This window comes from Physeter macrocephalus, chromosome 7, assembly GCF_002837175.3.
Source record: "Physeter macrocephalus isolate SW-GA chromosome 7, ASM283717v5, whole genome shotgun sequence".
In the NCBI taxonomy this organism is placed as follows: Eukaryota; Metazoa; Chordata; class Mammalia; order Artiodactyla; family Physeteridae; genus Physeter; species Physeter macrocephalus.
This window is the reverse complement of record NC_041220.1, coordinates 5,930,868-5,946,945: the sequence shown is the minus strand read 5'-3', so window position 1 is coordinate 5,946,945 and position 16,078 is coordinate 5,930,868. Positions and strand designations below refer to the sequence as shown.

General features: G+C 33.9%; 1 pseudogene; it reads left to right on the top strand.

Moving 5' to 3' along the window:
* The first annotated feature begins 6,464 nt into the window (after window positions 1–6,464).
* On the top strand, window positions 6,465–15,621 carry LOC112065660 (tubulin beta chain-like; annotated as a pseudogene).
* Window positions 15,622–16,078: the final 457 nt, after the last annotated feature.

Genomic DNA, 16,078 nt, shown 5'->3' with positions numbered 1-16,078 from the left:
AAAAAAAAAAAAAAAAAAAAAAAAATCAAGTTTTTAAATTCTCTAATAAGTTAATTATAGAAATTATTTTACCCTATAAATACGTTATTTTCTACTTTAATGTAGGGAAGTTAAATTTTTTAATCAAATTTATCATGGCCACATATTGAAAACAGCATATTTAAGCCAATTTCCATTCTAAAAAGCTATAACATAAGTTGTTTTTCGAGGACTAGGCTGTATGTTTGAGCCTTAGTTATCATGTATGCTCTATCTGAACATGTACAACTGACATGCTGTGCTGCATATATTTAGGTTTAAATATTTCACAGGAATTTTGAAATTAGATGTGTTATGTATGCTCAGGAATGATATTTTGGTTTTATTGTTTTTTTAGAGAATGCTAGAGGGCAGAATGATTTGGAGAGTTGGGCTATAATATATATTCTTTGCTGTAAAGTCGGGCTGTTTTATTTGAAGCTCTGATTATTACTTATCTACCTTATTTCTAACAAACATAAAGTCTTGTGGTAAATCTAGTCTGCTACAAAAAAAAATACTTTCAGTGTTAGCTTGTGCTTGTCAGGGCAGTAGGGAGCATTAATTTAATAATAGATCCCATATGCTTTCTTTTTATATGCGCATGAAAATCAGAGACAGTAAAAGTATAGTCTTAAACGATAACAAGAAGGCATAAGACTAAAGACAGCTAAATGGTGGTCAAAGGAAATATAACATTGATTCTGAATTTGATTATGTACTCTGGGGATATATGGAGCTTATCCTATTTTTAGTGCACATACACTTGAGAGAAAAATATGCTAACTGAAAACCCAGAACTCCTTATCCTTTAATAATGAACAGGAAAAAGATCTCAGGACACTCTTCTTCAGCTGTAAGAGAGACCCTGCTGGGATCATAGTAGTCACAATCTATGCACCCGGAAATGTAGCCTTCATTCTTTGCCAGGGGCACTCATACACATTTTGATAACTCACATTCTGAAATGCACATTTCAATGAGCCTCAGGGCCTCGTACTGTCTCCCATCACTACTCTAAGGGAGTAAACCAATTTTACATACACATATATCCATTCTTTTTCAGATACTTTTCCCATATAGGTTATTACAGAGTACGGAGTACAGTTCCCTGTGCTGTACAGGAGGTCCTTGTTGATTATCTATTTTATATATAGTAGTGTGTGTATGTTAATCCCTAACTCCTAATATATCCCTCCCCACCTTTCCCCTTTGGTAACCATAAGTTATGTATATGTAAAACTGAGTCACTTAGCTGTACACCTGAAACTAACACAACATTGTAAAAACACTATACTCTAATATAAAATAAAAATTTAATTAAACAAACAAAACAAAAGAGAGTAAACCAGCTTCCAACAAACCTTCCTAGGAGTTGTCCAAATCCAACAGTCACTTTGGATACCAAATACCCTGCGCTGAACCTGGGGTGCTTGAGATTAGACAGTTCCAACTGTGTCTCTCACTCCATAATCATTTGTCACATCCTAAAGCAAGGATATTGGTCTCTCCTACCCTTTATGATTTTCTGATGTGTTAGTGCCTGGTTGTTATTATACCTTCCCAACCCTGTATCTTCCAGTATGGAATCTACGTGAACTGTATAATTGTAAAATGGTTTGAAAATTATCTTTAAAATGTTTTGAGTCTTAGTACCTGGTCAATATATATGTAACTGTGTATTCTCAAATTTGAGGAGACACTTTTCTGTCTTTGACTTTTGGGACATCAAGTTTGTTTAATTTTTGTTTTTTAAAAAACTTTTTATTTGCATTTTGGTTTACTTGATCAATCACTTACTGAGAGAAGTGTGTTAATATCTCCCATTGTGAAAAAGAATTTGTTAGTTTTCTTTTTTTCAGGCATCCCTTCCATTGTTATCATTTTGAAACACAGATATTAGTTAATAAAACGATTGTTATGCAAAGTTTTTTATCACTAATAATGTTCACTTTCCCTTCGTGTTTATTTTGGTCTAATAAAGCCATCTGTGCTCTTTTTGGTTGTTGCTTTTATTTCCCACTGAATCGTCTTTCTTGTCTTGGGTGAATGCCTAGTAAAGTATCCATTGCTCATTTTTGCTCTCTCTTATTTATCCAATTGTGATGATTTTTAAAATAGGACTTTTTAGACCATTTCTGTATAGTGTGACATTTCTTTTGTGCTTTCCGTTACTAGCTTTATCTAAAATATCCATTATTCCCTCTTTCTCTCTCTCTTAGATTTCACCATTAATATGTATACAGGATTTCTTCAACAGTAGAATCAAAAGTTAATCACCATTTCTTTCTTCCACCCGAGTGAAATATGAACCTTAGAATCAATTCAACGAGATCACTCTGTTGCCATTTAATGTTATTGTTTTCTAACATTTTAATTCCACACTTAGATTTTTGAAATTTAGTCATTATTATTATATTTCACTTTGTATTCAATTTTCTTCTTCCAGGAGAGCATTCTTTAGAAGTTATTTCAGTGCAATTCTATTGGAGACAAATTCTTTAAGTTGTATCAATCCAAGCCTGTCTAGTTCAGCCATTTTCTTGTTTTTAAATGATACATTACCAAGTTTAAAATTCTAGTCTGACAAATTTGCTCAGAACAACATTATTCAATTCGAGGTTCAATTTTTCCTCTTTTAAAATCTTCTACTCTGTATAATTGCAATTATTTGTGTGCTTCCCCCTGATTTTAGTTTGAATTTTTTTCTTTATTTTGGGCGTTTGGCATTCACTTTCAATAAGTTTATGCTTTATCATGTTTGGGAATTGTGAAGCTTCCTGAATTGGTGATATATGCTATTTCTGTCTTGAATATTTCCTCCCTTACACGTTGTTTCTTGGTCTTTCCTCTGAATTTCCTATTTCTTTCATTTTGTATTACTTTTATTTTAAACTCTCTCCCCTTTTCCCCAACTCTTTATTTCTCTGTGATCTATTATGAAAGAGTTTACAGACCTATTTCCTAATGTATTATCGCATAAGTTATATCTAAATGGATGTGTTAAGCATCTTTATTTTTTGAATTTCAATTATTATATATTTCATATCAAGAAATTGTATTTCTTTTAAAAAATATACCAGTTAATGGTATATTACTTTATCATGTTTTCAATTTCCTCTAATATTTATACATTTACATTTTTCATCTATAGACAATATTTTTATTTTCTGGAGTCTGACAGTTTTCTAATTCAGCTATTTTTTGTTTCCTCTGATTCTCTTTTATGGTAGTTTGTTTTACTGCTTGTTTTGTAATTTAGAATTGTGACCTTGTATTTCATTGCTTTAATCTGTGGAAATACTCTTAGATTCAATTTGAAGGGTATATTTTGGCGATCGAGATGTTTGCTTGCTTCTAGCAGGTGATCTAGTGATTAAATGGTCCAATACTACACTTTGATGCTAAAGTCCTACCATTTTGTTGGAGTGATCTCACAGAAGGTGTAGTTTGGAACCCCAATCCATTTGAAGATAGGCCTGTGATTTTGAATTCTTAGAGGAGACGTTTTTTTCTTTTCTTACCAAGATCTCAGGTCAAGATAGAAGCTGCTTTAATTTCACTTCTATTTTCCTGTGGGAATGTTCCTTTTCTAGTCTTCCTTTCACTTACCTGTAGCTGCTGAAGTTCACAGTTTTGCCTCAAGTGGTTCCAAAGCATTGTCTTCCATACCTGCATGGACTTTATCAGCAAAATTCCCAAGAGGAAGCGAAAGTTTTGTGAGGAACTTAGCTCTGTAACCTTTAGCACTGTCTTTATTTTTGGCCCCTGGGAATTTCACCTCTTTATATGTTCTCCTACCATTTAAAGCAATGTGTACTAAACGTTTTCAATAGTTTTTTTAAAAGATTTGTGTACATTCCTAGCTGATACCTGAATTTATCCTAAAGAACCCACTTCCTTTCCATTCCACTCCAGTAGGAGTTTTTACTCATTCTTACATATCCTAACACAGAGCCAGGAGGAGAATTCTGCTTCATCTGTACTTCCATCCTGTTTCCCAACCACTAACATTACAACCTCCAACTAAAGTCCTCTCCTTGGAATCCTTCTGAACTCGTCATCATCAATATCATCACCATCAATCGAGTGCCTGATATCAATCTAGGGAAAAGTATAAGCACTTTTGCACATACCGTTTCGCTTCCCACTAAGAAATGATTACTATTACTGTGCCCGTTTTGTAAACGCAGACTCTGAGGTATAGAGTGAGTAAATAATGTGGTCAAGTGTGTAAATGATGAAGTCAGGATCTAAATCTAGAAAATCTGTTTTCAGGGCCTATGCTCATAATGACCATTCTATGTGCTTTACTCCCCCGTGTTCTGTTTTCTGATTTCCAACACTAATTAAGTATTTAGCAATCTGGTTCACCAGCTTCCTCTTAAAACCAACTTCTGCCATAATTACAAACATTTTAAAATATATGGGACAACTCATCAAAGACACTAGGCTAGTGTCCACTGATTTTTTTTTCAATATCAATCATTTTCAATTCCATTCCACTTCAACAGCATACTCCAAATTGTCAACTCTAGACCTTATTCTTTATATTTTTGCAGTTTCCACCTCTGGAATCCTTAAATGTATTTTGCTATAGTTTCAGCTCTTTCAATATCTTATTTACAAGGCACCTGTCTTTTGAGGGAGATCTCTACATGGAAAGGTCTCATAATCTCTCTGTGCTTCAATTTCCTCACTTATAAACTAACACTTTCCCCAAATATTGTATGACTTCAGTGAGATAGCATGTGTAAGGCTGCACCATAAATCCAGAGAATGGTTCTGATTAAAAGCCTAAATTGTACTCCTCATTAAATGGTAAATTCTCTCCTAGCACTTCAGTTGTGTCTTTTTTTTTTTTTTACCATTATTTGTATTTTTAAAATCGAATTTATCTATTTAATATTTTTCATTTTATTTTTATTGAAATATAGTTGGTGTACAATATTATGTTAGTTTCAGGTGTATGACATAGGGATTTGACATTTAAATACATTACAAAGTGATCACCGCAATAAGTCTAGGAACCATCTGTTCTGGTAGAAAGTTATTACGGTATTATTGACCATATTCTTTATGTTGTATAATACATCCCCTTGATTTATTTATTTGTGCCTTTATCTTGCCTTCATTCACCGACCAATTCTGTTTTCTTGTAAAATTACTATTCCTTGTAATTATTTGGTTTATATAATTTACTTGCTTATCGTCTTACATTGCAAGTATCAGTAGAAAATGTTAAATAGCTGTGGTTGTGTTCTGTGTGGTACATCTGGGTTTCAGGAGCAGATTATTGACTTTAAAGTGTCTACCTGTATTTGAAGAAATGCCAAAATGATAAAGCAATTCTAGATTAATACAGAAATGACCTTGTGTCTGAACTTTTTTATAGTATCAGAGAAGACAATCATGGGTTTCACAGCAAACGTTTAACAACTTGACAAGTGTGAAATATTTGCCCAGTGTGAAGATTGTTCTTTGCTTGTAATCAAGTCAAATATTTACAGCAAATATAATCTTAATATTTAAACATAGTTTAAAATCTTTATATATGTAACCTAGGTATACTTGTAAAACTTAATCCTCGAGGATAATTAAATACAATTAAGAGAAATAAACAAATTATACTTTTTACTTGATTTTATGTGGCACACCACAGACCTGTTTAAAAATATCAACATAGATGATCTGCCAGTTTATACTAAAATTTAAAAATAGTGGTTAGAGTCTATGCCTATTAACTTACATACAGTCCAACTAACAGTGGCATGTTGATAAATACAATATAAATATATCAAGAGAATTTAATGCCCAATTGATTTACTCATTTATCATAGAATTTTACTCTAACTGTATAAAGGATATTAGCCATTTCTAGGCAGAAAAGGGATGTGAGGTAATGAGCTGATGGAAAGTTTGAACAAAATGGAAAAAACTTTTTTACCAATTACCAGCACAACCATTTAATCTACAAGCATTCATACTACAGTTTAACAGCCTATTGAAAATAGCAAGTCATTTTAGAAATCCAGCCCCTCAATTCAGATGCTTGTAAAATTACTCTGGAGGTGCTGGAAGCATCAGCATTTTATCTCCCTATCCTTTTATTTATCTATTTGTGCCGACGGGGAGACTCAGCCCCTTACTTTCTAGGTACTTTTATTTTGTGATGTGAGATAAAAAGACTGTCTGAGAAGCATATTCTACTCCTCCCTGAGGAAGAAACTAAACTGATTAAAATCTTGTCTATTGTATTTTCAAGAGTGCCACTTTTCCTTTGCTATTCCTACAGCGTTGTGCACATACCTAAAAAAGAAAAGAAAAAAAAACTTGGCGATTGATTTTATTTTTATAAAATGTGTTTTCTTTAATGGTTTATTTCTACAGTTTAACTTCCCGTTTGTTCTTGGTGTAACTTAAAATTGTTCAGCTAATGATGTCTCATGACTGCTGATGTCGCTAACAATGAAGGTAGGACCTCAATATGTTGTTCTTTTCATTGTTAATTAATATATTAAACCCGAATTCCAGGGAAGTGTATATCCTGTTGCAGAGAAGGAAACTGCATTCAAGTAAGAGATATGTAAATTGTTAAGAGTGAGTCCACATACTTCTATACACTTTATTTCCATCAAAGTTAGATCAAGTCTAGGCTTAAATTGATTTTCTAATATTCTGATACAGTGGTAATCAGTTGAATCAGGTCTGTGGTCAAGCAGAGACAGACCCCTATCTGTAACCAGATGTTGCTGTTTTTGCCTAACATTTTTGTGACTCATCTGTTTTTTTGGAGTTGAATACAATTTCATTCACTTGAAACATTAATTTTGGATTAATATACAAACATACATAGCAGCCTAGGAACACAGATATTTCTGACAGCACAAAAACCAACCTGATATTTGTTAGTACACTGGTCATGGGTAAAATGCCAAATGCAATATGTAATGCAGTGTATTCAAATCATCCTGGACATTACTACTTGTGAAACTTAGTGCTCACAGAAATGACACTGCTATACTCTTAGGTATTTTTTGGGTTTTGGGGGGACAATATCGTAGCTAGTACTTACTTTGGAAATTTTTAGTTGCTTGCAAAATGTTGTTGAACAGCAGTTTGTACCTAAATCTCCTTTCAGGATATTTGTAAGCAACTTATTAAACCTGTTACCGATAGCATGAGGAAGACCCAGAGTTTTTGCTGTTGTATATGATGCTTCTTTGAAAAAGATCTCAGGATTAAATATATTTAAAACATAAAATTTACAAAAATGTGGCCAATGTTTTGAAAACAGATAATTTCTAAGAAAAATAGAAGAAATTACTTAAGGAAAACATTGTACATATATATGTAAATATACAAATCAATCCTTTGAGGGGAAGAATTAGTCTGAGTTTTCTATCACTAGTGTCAACTTCTTCAGCTTCCTACTATAGTTGCAAGAAAATAAAGGTATTTATTATATATTTCAGGACCCATGGTTCTTCACTGTTTTTTTTTTTTCTTTAAATCCCTTTTAATGTCTGGTTTATTTTTGAATTTGAGACAGGTTGTTGAAGCAGATTTCATTCATATTCATGACTTCATTTACCAACGATACAAAAATGACTCTCATATTTCTATCTCCATCACAGAGTTCTCTTTTGACTTCCATACTTACATAGCCAATGGATTCCACCAAGTTATCTCCAGGCTGTCTCAGTGGCACCTCACATTCACTGTAGCCAAAATCACGCCTATGACTAAGGGACACTGAGTCTGTTTCTCATCTCAGTGAAAGTATCCCTAACCAACTGTTATTCAAGTCAGAAACCTTATAACCTTGATGATGTTCTGCTTATAGAACAAGTAGTCTCTCATCAAGTCCACTGTATTTAATTTATTAAATAGGTCTCAAATAATTAATGTCTTTTCCCCTTATGGTACCACTACAGGAGTCCAATGTTTTATCAAGGCAAATCTCCTAAAGCTAATCATCTCCTAGTTAGTTCGCTCATACCTACATCTTGTTCGATGTAGTCACCACACTCAGGCCACAGAGATCACATCAAAAATGAAAATCTGAGCTTGCCAGTTCTTGGTTAATTTCTACTGACCTTCAGTCCACTGCTCAGTGTTACTTTCTTAAAGGAGTCTTCATTAAGCCTAGGACTAAATTGGATTCCCTGGTTATAAGACCGCATAGTTCCCTATGCTTTTCTTTCATTGCACTTATTATAGTTTACAGTTTACATTTTGGCATTACTTAATTACTTTCGGTTTACCACACACAGCCCTAAGTTTTGTATGGCCTGGAATCATACCTGGTTATTCCACCACTGAATTTTTGGCCATAATTAATTGCCTGGAAATCACCAAATATATGTTGACTGATATATATTTTGCCTGAAAAATAATTTTAAACTTTTACTGGCTTGGTACCTGTTCACAGCTACCCACATACTGTGATATCCATAACATTAGTGACTGTGGTTCTGAAATTGGGTGTGTGAACCCCCAAATAAATAACCTACAAAATTATCATTATAAGATTACTCACTGTGATTATAACAGGTCAGAACATAAGCAAATGGTTTTCTCTGTTCTTTCACATTGTCTCTTCCCAAAACCACTGCTTTATCATACAAATGTCAGCATAGACCCAATAGGTCCCTGTAAAAGTTATCGTTCTGCTTCTGATCTGTTTCTTCCATTTTCAAAATGGAAATATTTTGTTTAAAAAAAGAATAAAACAGAAGTTGAGGAGTTGAGAAGGAATAAAAAAGGCAGGTTCCAAATTGTGCCTACTGTTACTTGATTAATATTCTTGTGAGATATCCTCCTAAATAATCAGATCCCAAAGCAATTTTCTACATGAACTAAACAGTGAAGGTCGTACGAAATGTCCTTAAAGCTCTACTTCTATCTCACAGTAGTAAGAAAGGGCAGTGCATTGTGATGCAGACTTGCCGAAGCATTCAGCCTAGTTCTCTACCAGACATTTTCCCATGAATATCATTATCCTGCCCATCAAAAGAAGAACAGGTGGTAATGGGCAAAACACTACCCACCGTAAGATGAAAAGCCCTTTCAGCTAGCAAACTCAAACACCTGACATTTGAATGAATGTTGGGGAATTACCAACAGGGGCAGGGAAGCAAGGCAATAAGGATATTAGGTCAAGGTGTAAGGAATTAGGCAGAGACTCTAGTGTTACCACTGCGAGATATTGAACTGAGCTTGGTATTTGGCAAAGGTTATATATTTGAGAGTTACAATAAAATATGAAAAGCTAATGGAAATGAGTGTACTAATCAGAAGCAGTACTGAGAACAAGTTTTAAAGGTCTTTCTTTGAAAAAATGGAGCATACAGTAAATGAGGCTGTTTCATATTATTATATTCTTCATGTATGTACTTTATAGCATTCAATATATATTATAGTAAGGCATTTTTTAATACTAAATAAGCATTCTCAAAAGGAAGGTAGATGCACATTTAATTAATAACGGAATTGTTTTTGAACAAAATTTACTTGCGTAATCTAATGTGAACTATATATTAAACTATAAGGACTACTAAAAAATAACTTTTATCGTCAAAAGAAAAATAAAGTTCAGAGCTAAAACCTAGGAATTCTGAATGAATAATAAACATACAAGAGTCAGACTTACATTAAATTTACACATGATTTTAATAGAAATATGCCAAGATAAACATTCTTTATTAATATTTTGTCATTGTAAACATTCTAAGTCATTAATATTAAACAAGAATATTAATTTTGAAGTAAATGTTCTTTACTGGTTGTTTAGAAATCAATGATTATTTGCTACTTATTTTAAACTTTAACTGTATTGCTATTGAAAGTGATCATGAATTATTCTGACATTTAAAATGTCACAGGTATTTAGACAATAAAAGAACAATTATAAACTCTGGACAGAATAGAAAATAAAACTACCTGAGGGCTCTGATGAGGGAATAGAAACAGGGAGAATTTAGAGAAGTTCAGCCTGAAAGGAAGGGACACACATGAATGTATTTCCTCTTTCAGGTCCAGAGTGGCTGAAACACCAACAGGAAATACAGTTGTATTGCTAGAAAGAAGAAACAAGTGAAGGTGCCCCATCCTGGAGAATCAGGGTCACCAGAAAGTGACCAGAAAACCTGGGGAAGAAAAGAACCATAGAAAGAAACTCCACATTCTGTGTAAGATCATGTACTTGTACAGGAAAAACTGAAAGCAGTCTGATTGGAGATCTGAGCTCCCGGCCATCAAAGGTACGGCAGACTTTTGGTCCAACCTAGACTTTTCTAGACAAAAAACATCAACTCCCTTCAGAACAATATAAAATAATTCAGAATGCCCACAACACAAGGTTCACAGTATCCAGGAGACAAACCCAAATTACCTGACATATAAAAAGCAAGGTAAATGGAATAATTCTCTCAAGAAAATGAAAAGCAGCAAACATCAAATGACCCAGATGTGGGTTTTAACAGACAAAGACTTCAAAACATTTCTTAATATTTGTAATTGTGGCAAATGAATTAAATATAGAAAATTTCACCAAAGAAATAAAAAATATTTTAAATGGACTATTTAGAATGGAAAAATGCAATCTCTGAAATGAAATATTGAGAAGCAGGGCTTAATGTCAGAAAGGAGATGTCAGAGGAAAGGTTTAGGAAGTTTGAAGATAGATTAATAGAGATAATATCATCCAACTTGAAGAGAGAAAAAAAAAAAAGAATAAAATGGTCAGAGCCCCTGAGATGTGTGGCATATTTTTCCCCAGAAGCTTTGGCCATTTTATTCACTCATTTATCTACATATGGATAATTGAAATGCCAAAGAAGAAAAGTGAGAGAATTGAACAAATAAAGTGTTTGCACAAATAATTGCTGAATATCCCCGAAATTAGAGAGAAACATAGATTTAGAGATTCAAGAAGTATAATCCAAACAGAATAAATAGAAATACACACACACACACACACACACACACACACACACACACAACAGGTACCTCAAAGTTAAACTATGAAAAGCCAAAATTAATAGAAATCATTGAATTCAATTAGAAAAAATACACATTAAATACCGAGGAACAATTATTATAATGTTCTCTGACTTCTCTGCAGAAACCGTGCAGGTCAAAAGAGAGTGAAGAAACATTTTTAAGACTAAGGGAAAAAAAGAACAAAGATGAAGTAGATTTAAGTAAAGAAAATCTAAGACAAACTTGATACTGAACCTACACTGAGAGAGAAATGTTAAATAAACTAATTATTATTTAATTAATTATTCCAAAGGAGAATTCTAATCTTAAAGAATGAATAATGAACACAATAACTGGTAAATATCTGAGTGAATATAAACATATATTTATAAATATTTATTTATATATAAATATATGTTATATATATATATACACCAAATATTTGTATATGAAACAAATATATATATACCAATCAAAGTAAAGCACACTTTTTGAAACAAATAACAAGGTCAATTCTAAAGCTGGTAAAGAAACAAACTTCCAAAGAACAAATTTGGGAGAAAAACAATACCCAATTTCAAGATGTAAGTTTATAATAATCAAGACTCTGGGTTCACAGACTTGTTCTGAAAGGGAGCAGATGGTAAGTATCTTAGCATTTGCCATCTATGTATGTGGTCGTTTCACCATTCCAATGGCAGAGTTCTGCCATTTTAGCATGAAAGCTGCATAGCTGACTTTGTAAACAAAGAGGATGGCTCAGTTCTAATAAAATTTTATGAAAATTGGCAGCAGGCCCAATTTCCTTGTGGGTCATAGTTTGCTGACCCTGAACAAGACTGTGGAATTTGTGAAAAACCTCAACCTATAGATTGATGGAACAAAATGAAGTCCAGGATAGACTCTCTTATATGGTCAGTTTTCAACAAAGCTGCTAAATCAACTCATTGATGAAAGATGGGTAGTAGTTTCTTGGTATAGCTATAATTTGCGTTTCCCAAGTAATGATGTTGAATGTCTTTTGTCTTTAAGAAGTTTATTATTAAAGTCTGTTAAAATCTACCTTGGGTGAAAATTTTAAAAGACTAGCAGTGCAAAGATTTGACGCAGATGCGGAGCAACAGGAACTCATATACTGATGATGAGAATATAAGTTACCCATGGATTTTAGGAAATAATTTGGCAACTTCTTAAAATGTTAAACAAACACCTACCATATAACCCAACAATTTTATCCCCACTTATTTAGACAAGGGAAATAAGAAAAGTCCAAACAAAGACTTATAAATGAATGTTCACAGGAGATTTATTCATAATAGCCCAGCCTGAAAAAGATCCTGTGAGTGTGGATTGATGAATAGATAAACAAACTATGACATCTCCATATAATTAAAGAATACCAGCAATAAAATGTAACAAACCTCTGAAACAAGCAACAACATGGATGAATGTCATAATCACTACACTGACTGAAAGAAGTCAGATATATATAAAATTTTAGAAAATACCATCTAATCTATAGTGACCAAAAAACAATCACTAGTTGCTTATGATTGGGGATGGAGGGAATGGTGAACTATGTTAAGGAATAAGCATTCTTTTAGGGATCATAGAAATGTTTTATATTTTGATTCTGGTGGTAGTTTTACAGAAGTATATAATTTTAAAATCTCAGCACATTTTTAATGTTAAATGTATGCAGTTTACCATATGCAATTCATATCTCAATGAAGTTCATATAAGTGAAAATTGCATAATAAATATACTATTACATTATTTACATGTAAATCTAATTCAGGAAGATTTTTTTTTAACATCTTTACTGGAGTATAATTGCTTTACAATGGTGTGTTAGTTTCTGCTTTACAACAAAGTGAATCAGTTATACATATACATATGTTCCCATATCTCTTCCCTCTTGCATCTCCCTCCCTCCCACCCTCTCTAGGTGGTCACAAAGCACCGAGCTGATCTCCCTGTGCTAGGAAGATGTTTTTAATGTAACAATGCAATATAAAGAACTCTTTTTGTAGTTAATGCTGTTTTAGTATTTGAAAGAACTTTTTGTGGAATAACAGCCCAACAACTTATAGTGAGGTGAAGTCCATCATGCTAAAATTCTGAGACTGGCCACATGTATTGATTTCATTGGTAACAAAGAATGTCCATTTGTGCAACAATCTGAGCCCATTCAGTAACAGAACTCACACAGTAGTTTGAAAAAGGAACATTTAATATAAAGATTAGACTACCGTTAACTAGTAACATGATTTCCTACTAGGATAAAGAGAATTCTGGGGAATATAGGAATAGCAGTTGTAGGAATAAGGAGTAACAGGATCTGATGGTAAGAATATCCTTACTTCATTACCTTAAACGACAGATAAAACAACAGAGTAATATGCCAAATATGAATCAACAAAGCGCAGTCTGATTTGATCGTACGTGGTATTTTACTTTAATGGATTAACAGCTGGTCTTTACCTGTTGCTTTGCCAGAAGCAGAACAGGTAGACATTTGACAATAGTGTCTGACTTACACATTTATGCACAAACACCTTGCTTTCTAGTTTTCCTACTTAAGGCTGATTCCATTCTCCTACGCAGTCTTTCCAGAATTTTTTATTACTTTTCTCAAAGAAAAAAGACATTTTTGGTTGGACACTATTTTCTATACTACAGCAGAATAGTTGTTTGCTTTCCTGTGGTTACAGACTCACAGCTGTCCTCAAGAGATCATCTAATATGTTCTCACGTCCTTACATCATATATCTGATTCTATTAAATTTTTAAAGCACAACAGTAGTTCTTATTCTGTAACAGTCAAGTCCCCTAAATGGGTTCCCTATTTCCAGGACTCTGTTTTATCTTAAACCTCACCTCTCATAATCTAATGTATGTATGTTATTAGACATTATTGCTTCATGTTCTTTGGGATCAATATTTGGCTGGTTAAGGTAAAGCGCTGACTCTAGCAGAAGATCATTAACAAAATTATACTATATATCATTAACATTTTTTTAAATTTAAAACATAAAAAGTACATTCATTCAGTAATCTATTATGTAGAGCCAATTTTCCCATAGGTATAATCTGAATAATGACTAACATTTGTCATCGTTCATTTAAATAGTACACCCACGGGACATCATCTACAATATTCAGTTGAGTTCTCTGAGCTAAGAATAATTCTAAAGACAATGGCAAATTAATTTGAATTCATTATCATTTACAAAACTTACAGAATTTCAAATAAATAATATTCTTTCACTTTTCACTCCTTCCATTGGCTTATATAATACATGCTACATACCTCCTTTATTATGCCTCACAGACACTGTTGTGTTTTGGTTTTGGGGTTTTTTTTTTTTTACAAATTGAAGGTTTTTGGCATTGACCATATTTCCAACAGCATTGGCTCATTGTCTCTGTGTCAGATTTTGGTAATTCTCACAATATTTCAATCTTTTTTGTTATCATATTTGTTACGGTCATCTGTGATCAGCCCTCTCGCAAGGTGTCCCACCAGTGGTGGAACCCTACAACTTACCCTCTCATTCCACCAGCTCTTAGAAAACGCAGATGAGACCTATCGCATTGACAACAAGGCCCATCTGCTATGGAACCCTCGAGCTGACCACACCACCTGTGCTCCTCGGGCCAGCTCAATGCTGATCCGTGTGAGCTGGATGTGAACAGGGTGCTCTTCCCCTGCCTGCCTTTCTTCATGCCCATCTTCACCCCACTGACCAGCAGGGGAGCCAGCAGTACTGGGTCTTCAAGGTGCCAGAGCTTACCCAGCAGTTGTTCCACTCCAAGAACATCATGGCCGCCTACGACCCCCGCTATGGTCCTACCTGACTGTGGCTGCCAAGTTCGAAGGCTGCTTGTCCATGAGGGAGGTGGAGGAGCACATGTCTAACTCCAAAACGAGAACAGGAGCTATTATTTACAAAACAGAAATAGGCCCACAGACATAGAAAGCAAACTTATGTTTACAAAGGGGAAAGAAAGGTGAGGGATAAATTAGGAATTTGGGATTGGAATATTCTCAGTACTATATATAAAACAGATAAACAACAAGGACCTACTGTATAGCGCAGGGGACTATATCTAATATCTTGTAATAACCTATAGTGGAAAATAATCTGAAAAAGAATATATACATAAATATGTATATATATATATATATATATATATATATATATATGATTCACTTTTCTATACACCTGAAACATAAACCAACTATACTTCAATAAAAAAATAAAATAAAAAGAAAGAACAGCAGCTATTTTGTCCCGTAGATCCCCAACTATGTGAAAGCAGCTGTGTATGACATGCCACCCCAGGGGCTACAAAGGTCCACCAGCTTCCCTGGCAGCAGCCCGGTCAAGCATATCTCTGAGCAGTTCACAGTCATGTCCAGAGCGAGGCCTTCCTGGACTGGTGCTCAGGCGAGGACTGGATGAGATAAAGGTCACCCAGGCTGAGAGCAGCCTGAACGACCTGCTGTCCAAGTCCTAGTAGTACCAGGATGCCATAACCAAGGAGAGCGGCAAGCTGTCTTATTTTAAGAAATACCACAACCATCCCAACCTTCAGCAACCACCGCCCTGATCAGCCAGCAGCCATCAACGTCAAGGCAACAGGCTCCACCCGCAAAAAGATTATGACTCACTGAGAGCTCAGATGATGATTAGCATTTTTAGCAAAGTATCTTTAAATTAAGATATCTACATTGCTTTTTTTAAACATAACACTACTGCAGTTAAGACTGTAGACTACACTTGTCCTATAGGAGTGTAAACATAACTTTTATATGCGCTGGGAACCCAAGAAATTTGTGTGACTCACTTTATTGTTGGCTTTATTTTATTGCAGTGGTCTGGAACCAAACCTGCAACATTTCCAGTGTATGCCTGTACTTTTAAAAATTATTTGGTGTTATTATAAGTAAAACTAACATAAACAAATCAAACAAAATAAAATCATAGTGAGCATATATTTCATCCGATAAAGTTGTGCCTATTCGGTGTTATTATAAGTAAAACTAACATAAACAAATCAAACAAAA